This window comes from Ochlerotatus camptorhynchus, unplaced genomic scaffold (assembly GCF_037179485.1).
Source record: "Ochlerotatus camptorhynchus isolate MF236.1 unplaced genomic scaffold, CSIRO-AGI_Acam_v1.1 ptg000330l, whole genome shotgun sequence".
Taxonomy (NCBI): Eukaryota; Metazoa; Arthropoda; class Insecta; order Diptera; family Culicidae; genus Ochlerotatus; species Ochlerotatus camptorhynchus.
The window spans coordinates 11,726,844-11,733,020 of record NW_027040818.1 but is presented as its reverse complement, the minus strand read 5'-3'; the positions used below and the strand labels follow the sequence as shown (position 1 = coordinate 11,733,020).

Genomic DNA, 6,177 nt, shown 5'->3' with positions numbered 1-6,177 from the left:
ACTCCCTAAAAATGATCTCAAATTTTCCTGATGCTCATGTAACATCTCTTATGTTTCTGAAATTTAATTAAAGGTCTTGGTTCTTTGATGAAGATTCGGAAATTCCCTGAGTTTCTTGGAACTTCATATACATTGTTCAATTTCCTTGAAATTAGTTGAACTGTTCTTAGTTTTGCTGAACAGTCCTTCTGCTCTCGAAGCATTCCTGAAGTACTCTCAATTCTATTGACGTTCTTGGTATTACCATAGAGGTAACTCTAAGACCACTGGGTCCCGAAGAAAATCATTATTATTTTTGGCTCACTCAGTACCAGAACAACGGTCCCAAGCAGTCCCAAGCTATTTCACTCACCCCTGCATGTTCTGCATGAATCCACACACCCCTGATGTTATCTGTCAAACTTTCATAGCGAATCAAAACAAACATAGTGTAGTAATAGAATTTCAACTAGAATAGGGTACGTTAATCGTTTGCTTGGGACCAATAGGCTACTAAAGTGGTGAGCCAATTTAAAATCGTTAGTTTCGTATTGATTGTTGGTATTACCCTGAACTAAATAGAACTGTGAAAAAAATTCTCGATGTTTTTCTGAAGTTTATGGAATTGACCGGAATTTGTTGGACCTTACCCATACAAATCTTCAAACTTCCCTAAGAATTTGGAATTTCTTGAATTTCAAGAAGTTATGAAGTTATTGAAAGTGCCGTTAATATCTCTGAAATTCCCTTAAGCTCTCTAGTCTAACTTCTTTGAGGTACTTAGAAGTTTTTTTAAAAGTCAATTTTCCTCAAGTTATTTCCACATCTCTGAAATTATTTCGACTTCTTTAAAGTTCTCTGGATATCCCTGAATTTCTCAAATTGTCTTAAAAGTTCCTGCAGTTTCCTAAAGTTTTTGGAACCACTTTGAAAATGTTGAAGTTTGCCTGAAGTTCACCAAAATTTCCAGAAGTTTTCGGAACTTACCTTTTGTTCCCACCCACAGTTTGCCTATAAAACTTCCTGAAATTCTCAGTACATCTTTTCATTCCTCAGACTCTCCTGAAGATCTCTATTGTTTCCTGAAGTTTATGGAACTTTTCTTATGATCTCCTGATGATGTTCCTGGAATTGTTCAGAAATTAATGGAACTGCCCAGAAGATTTTTAAACTTCCATTTAAACATGGATCTGCTGTGTAGCTTTATTAATGATTTTAAGTTCAATTCCTTGAAGTTTTTTTACTATCCTTAAATTTTCCGATCTTGATGGTATCCTTTATTTTACTGAAATAAATGGAACTGCCATAAATTTCTCGGAACGAACCTAAAGTTTTAGGAACGTCCCTCAAGTTCTCACAGTTTTCCTGATATTCATGGAACTGCAATCATTTTCAGAACTTACCCGAAGTTCACGCAACTTACTCATAGGTCTTTAAGTTTAAATTGTCCTGAATTTAATAGAACTGCCCTGAAGCTCTTGATCTTCGCTGAAGTAAATTTTCCTGAAATCTATTAGATTGACTTGCTTAAAGATCTTTTAACTTCCCCACATTTCTATCAATCAGAACTTCTTAAAGGTTTCAACATTTTTTGATAAATTCACAAGCTAAAATATGTAATCTAGTAATCCAGGTGGGCAACCAAAAATGCCTTTATGCCTTTTGGTGCGCAACTTTTATAAGATGAGCATACAAAGATCGACATTTCGATCATTTTTACGATTTTACCACTTTTATGGATGTTCCGGATCTCCCAGAGGACAGTTTCGTGACCAACAATGTGCGCATGTTGGTCCCAGATTCAAATTCATTCATGTAGCATCACAGCAAGTGATTAAAGTGACTATTCGGATCTTCCGGAGGACCGTTTCTTGAGTACCTGGGTCTGTAGTTGGATCTTAACCGTCAATATTCAGTCTTCGTGGTTAGGTATGCCAATATTGCCAAAAAAGCAATCACGAATCTCTGTTATCAATTTCAGTTCAAAGTTCGACGATAAGTTTAGCAACTATCGGTGCGAAAGCCGAAAACGTAAATTCACAATCGTGATAGCAACGACCGGTGCGTAAACAAGTTGCTAACTAAAATAGCAATGGTTAAAGTTGTCAAATTAGCAGCCCGAACAGCAACGCATTGGTGCGGGTGCTCTTAGAAATAACTAATCTGACACGTGACAGAATCTATTTTTCACATAAAGCATGGTAAACAAACATGTGTTGTGAAATTAAGTGCTCCGAGACTGAAAAGTTCATTATTAGACGAAAAGTACGATTGATTGAGCAGAATTTTGCGTCTGTTATGACTCAATGTTATGTAAAAATTGACGCTCTTATATGTCAGTTTCAGAGCACCTAAATTTATTGCACACTTCACACTCAATTGGACTGCACAGTTACAAAGTGCAACCTACAAAAGTGTGATCTGTCAAAATCTGACATGACAGATCAAACTGTCACCACTTTGTTTTGCCAAACCTAACCGATCGTAGATTCGCTTTTCCTAATGTATATTCTTGTGTTTCCACTCAGAACTGAAAATTAAATATTTAATAGTAAATGATTTACATTTGGAATGTCTAACGGCAACACTATCCTACGAAATGTGCAACAAAAAGGAACTTCAACCAACTGCCTTTATGGATATTATTTTTTTGGTCTTACAAGGGCAAAGCTTGGGATCATTTACCGGAAAAGCTAATCGACGATCAGCAACTGGATTTACTCATATGAAGAAAACGGTCACCAAGCAACGGCAGCTGATAAACCGTAAGTTTTCCGCAGAACAACTCAACAAACATTATAAGCTGAATAAGAGCTTATAAAGGCAAAAATATGCTTCTGCAGCTAAAAAATAGCTTGTTCAGCTTTTAATCAGCTCAAATATTGTTGGGAAAGACGATGGCTAGCGGAACCCGGTTATTTATCTGAATGAACGCGAGGGGGGCGACACATACATACATACATACACACATTTATTTGTACAACATCACATTTAAGATAAGACATAATCAACAATAGTACGCCACAATACTCGGTTTGCGGCTGCCGCTCTCCATCCTCGGTTCCCGATGAAATTGAGAGATCGACACTTCCACGTGCCGAGTTTCCAATCGCAAGTCCTATTTCGTCGCTGGGGTCGTTGCCGTTGGTCTCGGTTTGTATTCCTCTGTTGCTGATTTTCCGTTACAATGATTTTTTTACGGCTGGCTCGCAGGGCCTGACACCAACCCCCTAACTTTCCGGAGGACCAGGGTGCACAGTTGTGCTTAGAGTCCTTCACTGGCACTCGGACGTAGATCAGCCGCCCCTAACATGGGAACAGACGCTGTTGTGAGCCGCTCCTCCTGGAGAACAGACGCTCAGGCTTGTCGAAGCAAACCCCCCCTTCCCTGTCAGCCTATGACCAAAGTTCCCACCGGGGTTGGTTACCCGATCTTCCCTAAGGTTGCTCACAGTTCCCGGCCGCTACCACGGGGAGATAGGGATAGGAGTTGCTGGGAAGAAGCTAGTGATCTCAATGGGATCTGTATTGCGCATTACCCAGCATTAACAGACACATCTAAATCTCAATTTTGGATGCTCAAAAAATCGCAAAAAATCTCACACTAACGAAACAATCTTCGAAAAATCTTCTTGCATTTCTCGCATCTACTTGCATCGCGCATCACCTTTTTGAAGGAAATCTTCAGAATCGTCATTAATCTTCTTTCTATCTATTCAGCGTGCGATCAACTAGCCACAGCACAACACAATCTTTCCTGCAGCGTAGATAGAGTCGTCCCCCTCGTTCCAACGCCAGTTCAGCAAGAAAATTAGTGGAGCTACGGATTGTAGAATCCTGCCTGCTGAAGGTTTGAAGGTGATGCAGATAAAAAAATGAAATTCTACGATTTTGCTCTAAAATTAATGCTTTCGATTGGAATATCTATAATCTTGTGTTTCTCGATGAGTTGTCATTGGATAAAAAGGGTGTATTACAAAATCGGGGCTACGGAGCTACACAATTATGACTGTACGAAAATATTCAAACATTGTGGCTATTTCTCTGGTGGAACATTTGATCTCTCGTCAAACTGGTGATTGAGTTATCAAATGATAATGAAAAGCAGATAAAAACAACGTTTGTTTATAAGATATAAATCATAAATCAACATGTAAAATTGGTCTACGTCATTCATGTCCGATACATTCTTTGCTAGAGAACGGCTAACTTCACCCTCATCTGGCTTGATGGAATCTTGCATTGCTGTATCAAAGCTAGTATTGGTGGAACATCTGGCTCGCATTGCCCCAATCCGGTGCTTAATGCGTTGTCCCAAAGTAAGAAGTTCATCAACCTCACCTTCCAATGTATATAGGTCCGTCGAAAATGCCTCATTTATAGTTGTAGAAACCGAAAGCTCATTGCGGGTACTTTATAATTGCATGGCTTCTGAGATGGGGACCGACCGAAAGAACTTGATATTTGAATGCGGGGGCAATTCATTCATCCGACGTACACGTTCATGTGCAGGAGCAGAATGTATGTAGTTTGCCCAGATTTTCCAGGAACAACACTGTTAGCGATTGATTGTTGGGAGCTCCCGCTCGATCACTGTTTTGGTACCGAACCAGCTGCATATCGACTATTTCCCAGTTATGGGACCAGTACATGAGACTGCCGTTGAGTAGATGTGCACATGTACACGAATTTTCATGGAGCGCCACTTGATCAATAGTTTGCCGTCCACCTTGTCAACATTAAAGCGTCTACGATTCGCTTGATTCTGCAGGTACACACTTTCCCAAGTCTCCAATCACAGGTTTTATGACTCTCCACAACCCTTGCAAAACTTCTTGTACGTTATCACCGTACAATATCTCTGACGCAAGCTGACCTCCGGAAGTTTCCCCTTCAAACTTGCTCTTGTAAAACGTTGCCCGCAGTGAGAGATTCCCATTCTTGTTGCATTCTCCGGCTTGTGCGTTCACGGGATCATTTCCATTCATGCTTGAGTCATCTGTTCCCAAAGGTCCACAAGGATCGTACAAAGGGTCGTTTTCATTGTCGAGGGCTTCGATAGAAATGTGATCGGAATCCCTATCTTGGTCGTAATCAATGCCAGCTCGAGAATTCCTCAAAGCAACATCGAACCCAGAACCTTCTACTTCATCGTCCTCCATGGCGCTATTCCTAAAAGCAACAAACAAAATCGAAACTCAAACCTTGGTTCAAAATACAGTAGTTGATATTAATGTACCTGTGATTTATTGCTCCAAGCCAAGTTCCAAAAGTTATACGGCGGCCGCTAACCTCGTACTTATTTAACTTATAAGATGAATGTGGAACCATTTTACCCCAGGGGTGCGTTTTAGACCATCCAACCCTACTTGTTCCGCGTTCGCTCTCCGGTTGCTCGCTGATCGGCCATCACCGTACCAAGAGCATAAAGCCATTATCATATTCGTTGCTTGCATGTGTGCGGCTCGATCGCGTACGATCGAGAGTGACTGCGATGCCGGTTCAAGTTGGTAACCCTAGAGGCAATGTGTTTCTATCCGTTTCGTTTTACGTTCTGTTTTGCTAATGCTGCTGGTGCTGGATTTCCTTCCACTGTTGGCGTTTTATGCTCTCGTATTTATGCTGTGTATGGCTTTTATGGTTTTCCCTGTTGCTTCAGTTTTGATAAGTTCAGTGGAGGTTCTTTTGCGAATTGGTTTATACTTCATACTTAATTCGTTTGCTTCCTGCTTTCAGCAATTACGGTTTGGGATAGATTTACTAGACTGCTCGACTGGTATGGTAAAGTTGTGTTTGAGGATATATTTGTGTTTTTCAGATTGAGGAAGATTTGGAATTGTGGCTGTGTTGCTGTTCATTTTGCAACCGCATGCTGCATGCAGTGATGCCACATTTTTTTCGAATTTCAATCTGTATTTTCAAAGCAAAATATCTTTTCAATCTGTATCGGGCTGAGAAAAATATGTAAAACAATCTGTATGATTTCTTTATCATGCTCTCAGTGTGGATTTTCTTAAATTGGCTTGTTTACAGATTTGACAAAACATATAGTTAATTACCCATCCTATCTATCACCATATGACATGGTTAATTACACAAACATAAATTAAAACCAATATTCCTTCCAACGGGAAATCATAACATCTGAACATCAGAGGTCCATTCAAAGGATTCCAAGTCCATTCAAAGATAATTCAA

General features: G+C 39.9%; 1 pseudogene; it reads right to left on the bottom strand.

The window, feature by feature from the left end:
- Positions 1-3,427: 3,427 nt before the first annotated feature.
- Positions 3,428-5,141, bottom strand: LOC135708513 (uncharacterized; annotated as a pseudogene).
- Between the last annotated feature and the right edge of the window lie 1,036 nt (positions 5,142-6,177).